Source organism: Tupaia chinensis, unplaced genomic scaffold (assembly GCF_000334495.1).
Source record: "Tupaia chinensis unplaced genomic scaffold, TupChi_1.0 Scaffold000226_1, whole genome shotgun sequence".
Lineage (NCBI taxonomy): Eukaryota > Metazoa > Chordata > Mammalia > Scandentia > Tupaiidae > Tupaia > Tupaia belangeri.
In genome coordinates this window covers 3,151,064-3,167,849 of record NW_006159701.1, presented here as the reverse complement: position 1 = coordinate 3,167,849, position 16,786 = coordinate 3,151,064, and the positions used below count along the sequence as shown (strand labels likewise).

The 16,786-nt window shown below is 41.2% G+C and overlaps 1 pseudogene; it reads left to right on the top strand.

The window, feature by feature from the left end:
• The first annotated feature begins 410 nt into the window (after nt 1-410).
• LOC106734806 (ATP synthase subunit d, mitochondrial-like) lies at nt 411-16,361 on the top strand (annotated as a pseudogene).
• The last annotated feature ends 425 nt before the right edge of the window (nt 16,362-16,786 follow it).

Sequence of the window (16,786 nt, the reverse complement as noted above, 5' to 3'; positions counted from 1 at the left end):
AGTTCCCTTGGTTTTAAGTGTTGTCTCCAAATGGCTTTCTGTACACGTTCCACACTTTCTGGGCTTCTCTGCCGCCTACTGGGTGGCTGTGTGTCCTTAATGAGCATGTCCCCATGTCTGGAATTTTTCCTCATCTCCATGCTGCGGCCTCACGTGCACCAGGAAAAGAGCACGAGAAACCACACGGCGGAGCCCTTCCACAGTCTGATCCGGAAGCCCGCGGTGCCTATTGTAGAGGTGACTTAAATAGTGGAATACTTCTGGTCCTCCGTAATCGTGGCTGGAGAGGGAGAGAATTCTACAGCTGAATTTGTGGTTGGGCAAACAAAAATAGAGTTCATTACCACCAGATCCCTTTATGGAAAGAAACTCCCAAGAGAGTATTTCAGAACAAAGTAAAATAATCCTCCATGCGAAAGTCAGAGAAACATGAAATAGAGAAAAGAGAACCAGGTACCTGTGAAAAGATGAAATATTAGCTATATAAAATCAGTAATGTCTCAGGTGGGTAAAATGAAAAAATACTAGATGATAATATGTAAAACAAGGGAGGTAATGTGCTATAAGCTTAGGAAGAGTAGATTAACTTTAGAATAAATTATATATGCATAATCCCACATGCAAAAATAGAAGTGAAGGATTATACTTCCAAACTAGTTAGAGGAGGAGAAATATATTAATTAAAAAAGAAAAAAACTCAGTTGATCAAAAGAAATAGAAAAAGGAGGAACCAAAAAACAAAAACAAAAGCATTTAAAAAGCAGGCAAATATAAAATAAGCCAAAAGAAATAAAAATATCATGGGAACCAGCAGTTAGCATAATGGCTGGACTCCCACATAGTCGACCGCGGTTCTCGTCCCAGACCCGGTGGCTTAGAACTCACGCCGGGCGCATGTGCGTGCGTGCCCAAGATCCCGAGAAGAGAATGGAGGAGAAGGGATTGCGGCGTAACCATCCCCCATGGGGAGTGATTTCTCGCTTTCTGTCTCTATGTCTCTCTCTGTCTGTCTGGCGAGCGCACGCGCCCTATAGCGAGAAAATCTCTCCAAAAAAAAAAAAAAGAAATAAAATTATCAGTAATCATTATAAATGTTATCCAACTAAGCAGTTAAAAAGCAGACTGACAGAAAATGGCCATATGCTCTTTAAAAAGCTGTGTCCTACTTTAAAAAGAATTCCCACAAAGCATAAGTCCCAAATGGTTGATAGTAAAAGGATCCCCAAAATAAATATTTGAGTAAAAAGTACTTTTAAATAAAGTAGATCCATTTCCTCATGACAAAGTTAGCAAAATGGCAAACTTGAAACTTTGTATGCAGTTAACTATAGAGCCTCAAAATTCATGGAGGAAAAATTGATAGGACTTTAAATTTGGAAAAATACACTATCACAACAGGAGTTTTCCTTTTTAAAATAACTATTTTATTTATTACCATTACTTTTCCATTTTCTACAGGGCACATGCGCTCATGAGAGAGAGAAAGTGAGAAGGCAAGCCGCTGGGTCCAGGACTCAAACTGTAATTGGCCATGTGGAAGTCCAGTGCCTTAACCACCATACCACCTGCCAGGAGATTTGAATCCACTACACTTAGTATTTGATGGAGCGAGTACACACAAAAGTAGGAAGCACATGGAAGGTTTAAACAGTTCAACAAACAGCTTTACAAGATGGAGTCAGAACCCAGTGAGTCCACACTGTTCGCTTGCACATGTGGATTATTTTATGGAAACAGATCACATAGAGGTCAGAGAGCAAGTCTCAGCAGACATTGAAGAGACAGTATCGTCACTACCACATGAGGACGCAGCACGATCTAGACAGCAAAAACAAGGTAGCCGAAATGTTGCCGATCACTTAGGTATTTTTAAATGTGAACGATGGAGAATACCAATAGAAATGAGAAAATATAATACCTATCAAAATTGGTGGATGCCTCATTGGGCATTTCTGGGGTTGTCGGAAAAGTGGATGCATTTTTACACAGGCAAAATAAGTATTTTTTTGTATTAGTATATATTAGTGATGAAGGTGTTCCTATCTGTTCTGGATAAGCCTAGAATTTTACATCATGGGCTACGAACAACTTCACGTTTACCCAATAAAATAAAATACTTATTTCTGCCTACATGCTGCATTTAGGGCATTTAATAAATTATATAATAGGTTAAATTATAATTCCATAAAAATGAGTGAAATGTATTTAGAGAAAAACATATAGCCCTAAATGGTTATGTTCACAGGCAATGTTCAAAATAGTAACTGCAAGAACCTTAAGGATGAGGAGGGACCCCAGTCCTCAGTAGCCAGTGCCGAGACTAAGTGTCCTAGCCTAGGTTAGGAAAGAATTAAAAACTACGGAGCAAGGTGACCAATTCCAGAAGTTGGGAAAAAAATACGTTCAGAGAGAAAAAGAGAGGATAAGGTTAGAAACGAAAGAGGATATTCAAGAGCAAGGAGGACATTTGCCAAGTGACAAATAAGATACACTAATTTTAGGAAGGTTTAGCATCTGTGTGTGTGTGTTATGTGTGAGTGAGAGAAAGAAGAAAGGGGATATAAAGACATAGTAGAGATTAAAAAATGATAAATATGAACAATTTGGGACTGACAGGTGGTCTGGTGATTAGGGCGCTAGACTCCCACATGGCAGACCATGGTTCCCTAGTGGCTTCCCTCTCTCTCTCTGGTCAAATTTTTAAAAATATGAATGATGAATAAAAGTAAATAATTTTTTTAAATATGAGAAATTACATGCTGATATGTGAAAATTCCAAACACCCCCTTACGTGGTTCAGGTGTACATACAAAGGGTCTTGAAAAGTTCATGAAGAATGCATGTAATAAAAACTATGCATGGATTTAAAAATTTTTTGCACCAAAATGAACTTGTACTTTAATCCATTTTGCACAAACTTTTTGAAGCCCCTGTGAACAGAGTTGAGGTATCCGGAACGCAGGGGATGCTGCACCTCAAATGCAGGGGAGTGGTACCACCATGAAGAGAGACCGGTGATGGAACTGGAATCAGGAAAAGCAGGTAAGGGACTTCAACCACAAAGCACTATGACATGCACTCTACCTGTCCATGTACCTGAACTACTTCACAATGAATGTAAAACAAGTGAAAAGCATTTTACAGCAACTACTCAACAACCACTTACATGAGATGAACATTACAAAAAGGATATTGAAAGTTCTTTAGAAAAGATAAAATGCCAGCCCAGTTGCGATGGTGTATAGATAGTGCTACTGTTTAAGAGCCTGGAAGCCACATGGGAGGCCTAGATTGGGTTCCCGGGCCATCCTGAACACGCTGAGTGTAGTTCTGCATGCCTGTAATCCTGGCTTTGGGGAGGCCTGGGAAGGAGGCACAGTGAGACCTGTTGAAAAGAATACCCTCACTTTCCAATAAAGGGAGGAAAAAAATGATAATGTGACAAAATTGGTACATGAAGGGGAAGACCCTAAATGGTAATCATGCCCTCCTGCCCTTAGCTGGGTCTCCAAAAAATAACAGGCCCAGATGGCTTACATGTATTTCACGGAACTTTCAGGGCCCAGGTAATATTTATCTTTTCAAAGTGTTTAAAATATATAAAATTAAGAAATGATTTACAAATCATTTCATGATGTTAGTCTTAATTCTTTTATTTATTTTTTTTGAGAGGTTTTTGCTATAGGGCACGTGTACTGACCAGAAAGACACAGAGAGAGAGAGAGACAGAAAGCGAGAAATCACCCCCCAGGGGGGATGGCCGTGTCCCAATCCCTTCTCTTCCATTCTCCACTTGGGATTTTGGGCACGCACGCACACACACTCGGCGTGAGTTTAAGCCACTGGGTCTGGGACTTGAACTGCAGTCCACTACCTGGGAGTCCAACGACATAGCCATTACGCCAACTGCTGGTCCCTTAATTCTAAAACTAGTAGCATAAGAAAAACAAAAACCTGTAAGTCCATTTCATTTAAGGTTCTAGACAAAAACCCTAAACAAAATATTGGCCAATAAATCCTTATATTTACAAAACTGAGAAAAACTGAAAGTAAACCTGTGAGTCAGTGACTTGGGAGTGTTCATGTTTGTGGACGTATGTTCAACTGGTATTCCTCAGGGGCCTGAGCGCTGGCTCTAAGGGGGCATCTGTAAACACGTTCACACATGGAAGACCAATAGGCGTTAAGCTGTGGCCCTGGAACTGGAGTGGATAAGTTCCATGGGTCACACTGTAGCTATTCAAGAAGCAAAATCTATTATCCACTTGTAATAAAAGCAGTAACACGCATGTCAATGTAAAGGGAGCTACGAGCTACAAGTAATTCTACCACTTCTTTCTTTATTTCTATTTTTTTTAAGAGATTTTTTGCTACAGGGTGCATGTACTTGCCAGAGAGATAGAGAGACAGAAAGGGAGAGATCACCTTCCAGGGAAGAAGGCACACTGCAATCCCTTCTCTTCCATTCTCCTTGCAGGATTTGGGGCACACATGTACCACGCCTAGCATGAGTTTCAAGCTTCCAAGTCTGGGACTGAAAAATCAGGGTTGACCATGGGGGAGTCCATCACCTTAACCACTGTGCCACCTGCCAGCCCCAGTTCTCCCGCTTCTTTTATTTATTTATTTTAATTTGCTAGAGGCTGCACGCACTTGCCAGTGTGTGAGAGAGAAAAAAACGCCCCCATGGGGATATGGTCCCACTACAATCCCTTCTCCCCCCTTTCTCCCTCCTCTGGGATGGGGGTGTGCATGTGCCAGGCACCAGGTCCAGACTTGAACCATGCAGTCAGCTATGTGGGATCCAGCTGCCTTAACCACCAAGTTTAACAGTGTACGACTCGTGCCTGCCACTACTGCAAAGGCAGAATTTTGCCTACTTCAGAACAATCACAGATTACATTGCAGTATGAAAGGTCAGTGAAGCGCAATGCGAGAATGTGGGGCCCAGTCAGATGGTCCCTGCTACGCAGGAAATAGGATTATGTACCGGCTACTGCTGAGGAGCCCACACAGGCAGTTGTGCGATACACGTTGTTGGATGTTTCCTGCACGGGGGGAACGCTCCTTCATGAAGATCTGATTCTGTGCTTCAGGACCTCGACTGAGGGTGAGTGTGAAAGGCAGACGCAGGTGCTCTCAGCTCGAGCGCCTGCTTTTTCATATGAGGATTCGAATGCCTTATTTATAGTCACTTTGTTCTGTTGTTTTTAACCTCAGCTGTTCTGGACAGGGACCACAGCTTGGAACCGTTCTCAATTTAAAGCCTTTCTTCAACTTTCCCAATGAGCATGCATGCTCACAGCCTCCCCAGCTACTAAATAACAGCAAACAGCAGGAAACTGACAGGATAATGCTGCATCCACTCCAGCAAATGAGGCCAAACATCTGGATCCAAATACATTAAAGGGACATGTTGGCATTAAGGAAACATTTTGCTTCTCAAATGAATTCCATCCAATCTCAGGATATTTATTAAATTTGTAGCAATTGTACATTTGGGCTTCAGGGAATAATAATATTCTTAAGTATATCTTTTCCATATATTTATATTAAATAAAAAGTTTTAAAATTCGGAAGTAACCTTAAATTCTAGGAGCACACATGAAAGTTTACCCTTTTACTAAATTAGGACAGGCAAATGAATCTGAATTCTCAGCTGTCTGGCAATATTTTGCCAAAAGTCTGATTTTCTATATACAGACCTTTTTGAAGTATAGCCGTTTTCTTTTTGAACTAAGAATGCAAAAATAAAATAAAATTGGCAGTAATCAAGGGGGAAATGCAGTTCTTATCTATCATTGCAGACGTCTTCATTCTACAAATGTCTGCGGAGTTTATGTTGTGATAAATAGAATGTAGCCAATAAAAACAAGCAATTAAAATAAGTGTTATAAAGTCCACAGAAAGTGAGATGCTCTTAGTTCTCCTGTATTACACACAATTCAAAGTGCTCGATGAATGGCACCTGCCAACCATGGTGCCCAATCCCACCCCCACCCCCCACCCCTCCTAAGCAGTGCTGTGGCATGGCCCTGAGGCTGAGATGGTGAACCAGGCGATGTGGTCTACCCTGAAGGACTCTACTCTCTTTTAATTTTTAATTTTTTTTTTTTTTGGAGAGAGATTTTCACTGTAGGGCGCGTGCGCTCGCCAGACAGACAGAGAGAGACATAGAGACAGAAAGCGAGAAATCACCCCCCAGGGGGGATGGTCACGCCGCAATCCCTTCTCCTCCATTCTCCTCTCGGGATCTTGGGCACGCACGCACATGCGCCCGGCGTGAGTTTTAAGCCACCGGGTCCGGGACACGAACCGCGGTCGACTACGTGGGAGTCCAGCGACATAGCCATTACGCTAACTGCTGGTTCCCAAGGACTCTACTCTCTTGGCCGCAGCTGACCAGCCAAGGGCCGGGCAAGGGCTGCTAGGTCAGCCCACCCCATAGGAGGCCAGAAGGCCTGTGAGCTGGGCTAATCGGGGTCATTTCCTCATGAATTCAGGCCAAGAAATCCTGTCAAGATGAGGTGTTTGTGGTTGAAGTGAGCGCTGAAAGCTGATGATGGACACCGAGGTTGGTGGTGAGCACACCACGTGCGGACAGAGTGGCAGAGGTTAAAAAACTAGGCAGAGCAGCAGCTGCTGATGGTAGAGGGAGGAGGAGAGAACTGATGCAGAGACCCCAGGAGAGAGGCCGAGAGGCCAATCAAGTCTCTACGGCTCCAGGCCCAGTCACTCCTTAAAAAAAATATTGCCACGTAGTGGCCTTAATTGAGGATGTTTGAACCTAGAGTAGATATTCTTAAGCTTACTTTACACGTGCGTGCAGGAGTGGAAACACACAGACAGGCACCCCGACAGGGCCTCATCACGCTGCTAGCTCCTCCCCCCAGCCCCCAAGCTCGTTGGGATCTTGGGTGTGTGCACACACCTGGTGTGTTCCAGGTTGATGGGGGATCCGATCCGGCAGTTGGCAAGCTAGCTTCCGGCACTGCAGTTCAGTTCACCACCATCCATGCCAAGGCTGGGCCCCTATGCACATTAGAAGCGAGTTACAAAATGAGGCGAGGAAGGTGTGGAGTCAGGCAGACTGGAGAGAGAAATGACAGTAAAGGAAGAAGAGTGGTCCATACACAGGAAATAAAAGCACCCACGAAGCATGGCAGGCTGTGGCAGTGTAGTGAGGGGCCCCCACAGCGTTTCTCTATATCCTTGGACAGTTCGATATAAAATACAGAGAAGTCCCATGTCTCTTTTACCCGCGTATGATCCGCCTTCGTTCCTATTATTGTTGGTGAAGCTGCCTGCCCCCCCCCCACAGCCAACCCCTCTGCCTGCCCAGACCAGAGCTCCTCCTGTTGAAGGCAGTGCATCCATTCTCCTCATTTTCACATCTTCACACTTCCCCTCAGGTGAATCATTCCTGTCAGCACAGGAATAACTATATCCTCCCCAACGGAGCCCTACATCCCCATCAGCTAATACTCCATTTCTCTGTCCTTTCAGAACACAGCTACTGACTGGTCTATACTTGGACTCTCCAATTCTACTCTTCCCTTTCTCTCTTGAACAACTTCCTCAAAGCAGAATTTTGCCACCAACACAAAAATCAATCCCTGCAGCCATGATGCAAAATCTAGTATCAAATCTTAGTTCTTTGTAATGCGGTACAAAGGAAAGAGCATCACCTATGAGATAGTCTGAAATAAAATTCAATCTGCATCTAATTAAGCTTTTAGACATATGTACATATCTTTCCATTTATTATAAATATAGAGATTAACAGAACGAGTCACACAACACCATGAGAAAACAAGAGACAAATCCACAAGATGGGGCCACCCCACCACTGCACAGTGCTTTTCAATAGAACTTTCTGCAATGACAAAAATCTGTGCTTGTCACATACAGTACCCACTAGGCATTTCAGCTATTATGCACCTCAAACATAGTGAGATCAAGAAAATTAATTTTAGTGGGTACATCTACAAATTAATATGTAAATATTAATTTACATTTATAATATTGTATCTTAATAATTATGACAAAAGATGTACAAGACCTCTACATTGAAGACTATAAAATACTGCTGAGAAAAGTTAAAGGTGACATGCATAAATGAAGACATATACTATGTTCATGGATAGAACACTTAAGAGTGTTAAGCAGTTAATTCTCCCCTAATTGATCTATAGATTAAACACAATCGCAATCTCAATGTTAATAGGAAAAATCTTAGCAGATTTTTATTAGAAACTGACAAATTAAAATCTAAAACATATTTGGACGTACAATGAATCTAGAAAAGTCAAACAAGGTTGGAAAGAAGTTAATGTCCAGTCTTTATTTAAAGCTACAGTACATAAAATAATGTGAATTTGGCATAAAAACAAATATATTAGTACACACCAAAAAGTCCAGAAATATAAGGAGAGTCAAGACATATATATATGATTCTTTCTTTTTAAATTTTGCCAGAGGGTGCATGTGCTCACTAGAAAGAGAGAGAGAGAGACTGTGAGAAGGAAAATGAGAAAGCATTTCTCTTGGGGAATGGTCACATTGCAATCCCTTCTCAATTTCTCCACTGTGTAGGGATTTGGGGCACACAAGACCCATGTGAGAATGGTCATGTACACAGAGTTCCAAAATACCAGTGGCTTCAATTTGATTGAATAGATACTGAGATCAGATTGCTTTCTGAGATCATCTCCCTGCTCAACACTCTAGACTCCATCCCTCCCAGACCTTGACACATGCACAACTGCATACCTGATTTCTCAGACTTTTAGAATTCACAGAGTACTGCAGTTCTTAAAGAAGGATCTGTTTGCAATTGGAGAGGTTTTTGCTATAGGGCACACGCACTCGCCTGAAAAACAGAGAGAGATGGAGAGACAGAAAACAAGAAATCACCCCCCCGGGGGGATGGCCACGCCACAATCCCTTCTCCATTCTCCTCTCAGGATCTTGGGCACACATGCACATGTGCCTGGCGTGAGTTTAAGCCACTGGGTCCAGAACTTGAACCACAGTTGACTACATGGGAGTCCAGCCATAGCCATTATGCCAACTGCTGGTCTCAGGATCTGTTTTTGATAATACCATCCTGACCACAAAAGAACTTCCAGCATTAAATATATTCTGTTGGAGGAATAAGTTGCAAACAACAGGTTCCTTTCTTTGAAAATGTGCAATCCAAGAATTCTTTTGAAAAGAAACTCCTAAGATGGGGCCAGCAAGTGGTGGTGTGGTTAAGGCACTGAACTCCCACATGGTTGACTGCAGTTCAGGTCCCAGACCTGGCAGCTTGCTTTCTCACTTTCCATCTCTCTCTCTCTCTGTCACATTAAAAAAATAATTTAATTCCATGAGCAAAATGAAAATAATTCTTTAAAATTTTTTTTTAAAAAAGAAAGAAAACTTACAAGCAATAGGATTTATATAATGCTTTCCATAAACCAGGAAAATCCTGGTTTTATATGTCTATTATTTTAGATGTTCTTGTTACAACATATAACACACGCAGAAACATATACACATAGATTTTTCAAATTCCAAAAAGATTTTAGAGTTCAAATTAAAACTACAGAGTAAAATTCAACAAAAAATGAAAAGTAAAATGAGTCAAGTAATGAGAGGACAAAGGAATAACACAGTAGAGTTTCTTCCTCTTGGAGGTTCTGTCAGCTTGAGCACTGTGATCAGGTGCAGAGCTGTGGCCACAGCCTCCATCTGAAGCACCCCTTAAGCGGGGGTGCTGGAGGGTGGCAGAGTACAACGTGCTTCACCCACAGACTTTGAGTCCACAGCAGTGTCTGCCCTCAGTGTTCAGAGACGTGGCCTGCTGTCCACACTCTGCTCCTTTGAAAACTCTCAACTGACTTCCCATATAAAGGGCCAGAACCCTTAATGTCACTCTGTTGTTGTTATTATTATTATTTTAACCATCATTGTTTTTAAGGATGTGGAAGGCTTTGGGATGACTTCCAGAAAATGTTTCTGAGGAGTTCCTGTGAGTCCCTGAGAGCATGGACTAGCTACTAAGTGGCTGGGAGGAAGTCTTGCCACAGCCACCTTCTGCTGGGTCCAGCAGTGCACTAAGCAGTGGGCATTTGTCATGAGCGTGAAGATCAGACGGGTAGTGAACATTCCCACTTATTACTTTCCGGATTTTGTTTTGGCTTTTCCCCTCTCCCTTGCTGTGCTCTGAACTCCAGGCAGAGCATTTTATGTTTATTGTAGAATGAACTGATAGAGGGAAATGGTGAAAACGAGAGGGCTTTCTGTTAACATGACTCATAAACTTTAATGGTTTATCACCCTGAGAGACATCTAATTACCATAGCTCTCATATCTTGCTAATCCTGTATTAAAAGTTTTTTTAAGGGCAAAATGACAATGAGTAGTATCTGCACTTTCCATTTTCTCAAAACTACGGTGAGCTGCAAGATGATAACTAGTGAGATATGAATGTAAAGTTTTTTAGTTCACCAAGATTTTAAAAAGATTAACAGATAAATATTGTCTACGTTTGTGTTCTAGGGAAGCATTATATCAGAGAATAATCTGGCAATAAGAACGTAACTTTAAAAGACATCAGAGTATTTCAAATTCCCTAACTTGGGAAGCATTCCGGATTCAATGGCCCAGTCTCTATGGTTCACCTAAAGCTCACTTCTTACATGTTTTCTATTTACAAATAATACATAAAATTACAGAGAAAGGAAAATCACCCCAAATTCCACCAACACCTAGATAAAACTACTTTTAAAACACGTGCTAAATACTGGGACCAGCAGTTGGCGTACTGGCTATGCCGCTGAACTCCCATGTAAGTCAACCGCGGTTCAAGTCCCGGACCTGGTGGCTTACACTCACGCCAGGTGCGTGTGCGTACGTGCCCAAGATCCCAAGAGGAGAATGGATGAGAAGGGATTGCGGTGTGGCCATCCCCCCTGGGGGGTGATTTCTCGCTTTTTGTCTCTCTCTCTCTGTCTTTCTGGTGAGTGTACGTGCTGTATAGCAAAAACCTCTCAAAAACCAAAATTGCTAAATATGCTTCCAAACATCTTTTAAAAATGTAGTAATATATACTTAACATGAAATATATCATTTTATAGCGATTGAATGTTTAAAAAAATAAGAGTTAAAAAATAATAATCTGAAAAAAAGCTATTTGCTGATGATGATATGGATAGTAATGTCTTTGTCTTGACTGATATGCATGGTAGTCATGCTGGAAAAAGAAATGCCACACACTGTAGAGATACATGTGATTAAATGTAATATTAAAAAATAAATAAATCATACTTTATATTCTTACTACTACTTTAATCATTCTCAAGTGTACAATTCAGTGGCATTAGGTACATGTAGTGTCATGCAACCACTGACACTATGAATTTTCCAGAATTTTTTCATCATCCCAAGGACAAACTTTGTCCCTATTTGCTATGAGTGTGTGTTCCCCCCCAAAAAGAGACAGCTCAAGTCTTAACCCCCAGTATCTCTAAATGTGACCCTGGTTGAAAATTGTCTTTGCTGATTTAGATGAGGTCATTAGGGTGCGGCCCTAATCTGACTGATGTCCATAAAAAAGAAAAATTTGGACACAGACACAAACATGCAGAGAGGAGGAGGATATAAGGACACATATGGAAACCCTATGTGAAGATGGAGGATTACAATGACAACAGGAAGCCTTTGGAGGGGCTGGCAGGTGGCATGGTGGACTCCCACATGGCTGCCCATGGTTTGAGTTCCATATGTGGTGGCTTGCTTTCTTACTTTCTCTCTCAGTTCAAATTAAAAATTAATAATAATAAAAATAAAATTTAAATAATATTTTTTAAAAAAGAAAGTCTCTGGCATTGACGACACAGAATACCAGTGATCTACCAAAAAGAAGGAAGAGGCAAGGGAGAATTCTCCTGCAGGACACAGCCATCCTGACACCTTGCATTTGGATTTCTACTCTCTAGAACTGTAGGACAACACATTCCTGGTTTTTCAAACCACCCAACCTGTGATGTTTTGTTATAGCAGGTCTGAGAAATGAATATGCCATTAAAAAGGAGCTTTCCCCCTGCTTCCACTCCAGGTAACCAATATTCTACTTTCTGTCACTACAATGCTTATCTTGGGTACCTTATATAAGTGGAATCACACAGTATTTGTTTTTTGTGTTTGGTTTACTTCGTTTAGCATACTGTCCTCAAAGCGTATTCATGATGTTGGCATGTATCAGAATTTCACTTTTTATTCCAGTGTATATCCAGATAACATCTTATCATTCATCTGATGATGAACATGTGGTTTATTCCTATCTTTTGACTACAGTGAATAATGCCACTAGGAGCACTGGTGTACTGTTTGGGTACCTTCCTCCAGTTCTGTTGGGTATTACCCCCCAAGAGTGCAATTGCTAGTTATAAAGTCCATTCTGCTAATGTTTTTCTTTAATGAGCTGTGCTTTGGGGTCATATATAAGGCATTATTGCCTAACCAAAGTTTAAAAACATTATATGCTTTTTCTAGGAGTTTCAGTTTTTGCTAGTATATACAACCTATGATCAAGAAGAAATCATCCTGGGGCCAGCAGGTGGTGTGGTGGTTAAGGGTGCTGGACTCCCACATGGCTGACTGTGGCTCGAGTCCTGGACCTGGTGGCTTGTTTTCTTACTTTCTCTCTCTCTCTGTACTTTTCTGGTTAAATTAAAACAAACAAACAAATGAATAGAAAAGTTGATTAAAATAATTCTTTAAAAAAAAAAGAAGAAATAATCCTGTCTTGCACCCACTTAAGGTGAAGGCAGTCTTGCACCATTACATATTAGCCAGCCCTGGATCATGGACATGTATGTCCCCAGGAAGGTAGGAAGGTCCCTGGACAGGAAGCCAGAACCTTCCCATATGGGTCAGTCTCACAGAACACCATGTTCTATTGTTATGGTAGGGCCAGCTCAGTCTTTCATTCTTTATTTTTTAGTTTATTTCTTTCAAGAGAGACAGAGACAGAGAGCAAGAGGGATACCCCAGCCCAACAGGGTCCTCGTACCATAATCTTCCCCCTATCTCAACAGGCCTAGACTATGGGCACACATGTGTGCACCTGGTGTGCTCAGGGGAAGTCCCAGGATACAAACTCAGGACCTTTCTCATGTGGGTCCAGTTATATTACCACTGCCTGGCCCTACTACTTCCATTTCAATCTGTCTTCTACTTCTCTTTCTTGCCTTCCTGCCATAGCTAGAAGCTCCAGATTCAACGCTGAGTAGAAGTGGTGTGAGGACATTTTTGTTTTGTTCATGATCTTAGAGAGGAAGCATTCAGTCTTTTAAATTAAGTATGATACTAGCTATGCGTTTTTCTTAGATATCTTTTCCCAAGTTGAGGAAGTTCTTTTCTATTTCTAGTTTATTGAGTGATTTTTATCACAAAGGGGTGTTGAATTTTGTCTAATGTATGTTGTGTCTACTGAAATTATCATGTATCAGTTATCCTTTATCTTACTGACATGTAGCATTATATTAGTTTTTAAAATTATTATTTTACTTAACTTTATTTATTTACTTATTTTAATTTGACCAGAGAGGGACAGAGCAAAAGCAAGAGTGACAGTGAGTGAGAGGGAAAGTGAGAAAGCAAGCCACAAGGTCCAGGACTTGAACCATGGTCACCATGTGGGAGTCCAACACTCTTAACCACCACATCACCTGCTGGTCCCTGCCTTATAATAATTTCATTTTGAATGTTGAACCAACCTTGCATTCCTCCAATAAATTTCAGTTGGTATATAATACTTTTTATAATACTGCTAGATTTGGTTTACTGGTTATTTTGATGATTTTTGCTTCTATGAATAATATTAGTTGGATGTTTTCTTTGTGATGTGTCTGGTTTTGACATCAGGGTAACAATGGCCACACAGAACACTTTGGGCAGTGCTCCCTCCTCTTCTAATTTTTTTTTTAGAATTATTTTATTTAACTTATTTATTTATTTTCAATTTGACCAGAGAGGGACAGAGCAAGAGAAAGAAAGGGAGGGAAAGTGCGAAAGCAAGCCACCAGGTCCTGAGATTGGCCATGTGGGAGTCTAGCGCCCTTAACCACCATGCCACCTGCCGGACCCCCTCCTCTTCCATTTTAGAAGGTTGTGAAAAACTAGTACTAACTCTCCTTTGCTAGAATTCAAAAGTAAAGCTATCTGAGCTAAGGCTTTTCTATGTGAGAATATCTTTAAGTAGTAATTCCATTTTTTAACTGGATAAACAAGGGGTCTTCAAAAAGTTTATGGTAATTTTGTAAAGTTATATCTTTTTTCTTGACTAGTCTAGTGAAATGCACTATTTTAGAATCTTTTTAAATAATTAATTTTTTGTTTTGTTTATTTCTGGTCCTCCATTGCAATGACTTCTGTTCGAATTTTATTCCTTCCTTCCTTCCTTCCTTCCTTCCACCAGTCTGATTTGCTCTCCTGTTACTTTTTCAGGTAGAAACCTGGATGAGTACTTTTCCATCTTTCTTTCCTAACGTGTCTGAAGATACAATGTTCTCTCTGAAGCACTGCTTTTGTGGCACCCCATCAATTTTTGTGTGTTTAATTCAGTTCAAAATATCCTTTAACATCTTTCATTTCTTTTCTCTTTGTTTTCTTTTGTATTGCCAGAGGGCAAGTATGTGTGCCAGAGAGAAAGAAAAGCACCCACCAATGGGCCATGGTCATCCTACAATCCTTTTCCCCTTACTTTTCCATCCCATCATCATTTTGAGCACACATGCACATGTATTCAGCATGTTTTTCAAGTTTTTTTTTTTTGAGAGGTTTTTGCTATAGGGCGTGTGCGCTTGCCAGACAGAGAGAGACAGAGAGACAGAAAGCGAGAAATCACCCCCCAGGGGGGATGGCCATACGGCAATCCCTTCTCCTCCATTCTCCTCTCAGGATCCTGGGCACGCACGCACACGCACCCGGCATGAGTTTAAGCCACAGGGTCCAGGACTCGAACCACGGTCAACTACGTGGGAGTCCAGCGACATAGCCGTTATGCTATGTTTTTCAAGTTTTCAGGGCTGGGATTTGAACCACAGTCAGGCATATGGTATCCAGCTCCTTATAAAGAACACTTAGTCCCTGTGCTACAGGGCTGGCCCTCCTCATGATTCTTCTTTGACTCTTAGGTCATTGAGAAGTGTGTTGCTTAAAAACTAAGTATTGGGCCAGCCAACAGTCTGGTGGTTAAGGTGGCAGGATCTTACATGACTAACCATGTGGCTCAACTTCTATGCCTGGCAGCCTAAAAAAACAAGCTGAGCACATGTGTGTGTGCCCAAAATCCTGAAAGGAGGGAAAGATGGAGAAGAGATTGGGAAATTACCAATATCCATGGGCAAGGAGTGTGCTTTCTCATGAAATTTCTGTCTCTCTCCATGGAGCATATACATCCTCTGGCAAATAAAAAAAAAATTCAAAAATACAGAAATTTTCCAGGTTTCTATAGTTAATTTCTGATTTAATTCTATTGGGCCGTGACTTTAATAATTTCAGTCTTTTACCATTTGTTAATTAGGCTAGCTCATGGCATGGTGGTTAAGGCAACTAGATCCCATATGTCCCATTGCGCGGTCTGAGTTCTGGAACTGGTGGCTTGAAAAACATGCTGGACACCTGTGTATGTGTGCTGATATTCTCTAAGAAAGAAGAGATGGAGGAGGAGGGATTACAGTGTGACCCTTTCCCATGGAGGTTTCTCTCTGTCTTTCTCTGCTGAATGCATGTGCCCTCTGGCAAATTGAAAATTGTTAGCAATGCTTCTCATGCATTTGAAAAGATGTGGTTTTTGGCTGTGGACTGTGAGCCCGCTGGAGTTGGTGAAGGATTGCAAGATGGCGGGTGAAAACTTGCCCTAAAAACTACTGACTGGGTAGCTTTTCGGGAAATAGTACCCTGAAACCAAAAGGCTATTGCTAACCCCCTGAAAACATGGGATGAGACCCTCACCTCCAGGCTGGGTGCACTACCTGAGAACCTGCCAGCTACTGACTGGGCTTACTACAAGGTCAATGTGGCCAAGGCGATGACTTTGAGAAGTTTAATGCCCTGAAGGTTCCTGTGCCAGAGGATAAATACACTGCACAGGTGGACGCTGAAGAAAAGGGAGATGTGAAAAGTTGTGCTGAGTTTGTGTCCCTTTCAAAGGCCAGGATTGCTGGATATCAGAAACAGCTGGAGAAGGTAAGAACATAATTCCATTTGATCAGATGACCATTGAGGACTTGAATGAAGTCTTCCCAAAGATCACATTAGACAAGAACAAGTACCCCTACTGGCTTCACCAGCCAATTGAGAATTTATAAAATTTTTGTGTCTGGAAGGAAGCTCTGGCCCTTGTCTTACAAACTCTGGATGTTAAAGATAAAAGTAATGACACAGAAAAAAAAGATGTGTTTTTATTTTTGTTGAAGAATACTACATACATCAGCTACATCAAGTTGGTTGATAATTCTACTGAAGTTTTAGATTTTCCATCAATTACGAAAAATGTATTAAAATCTTTAACTATAGTAAATTCTATCTCCTTTCAATTCTGTCAGTTTTGCTTCATGTCTTTTCATACTGTTAGACGTGTTTATAACTACTCCATCTTGATTGTTTTGGTCCCTCTATCATTAAGAAATGCTTGTTTCTAGTGGTACTTTTTAAGGTCTATTTTGCTATACATTAATTTACCTGCTCTAGCAATTTTATAGTTACTGATTCCATGGTATATCTTTTTCTTTTT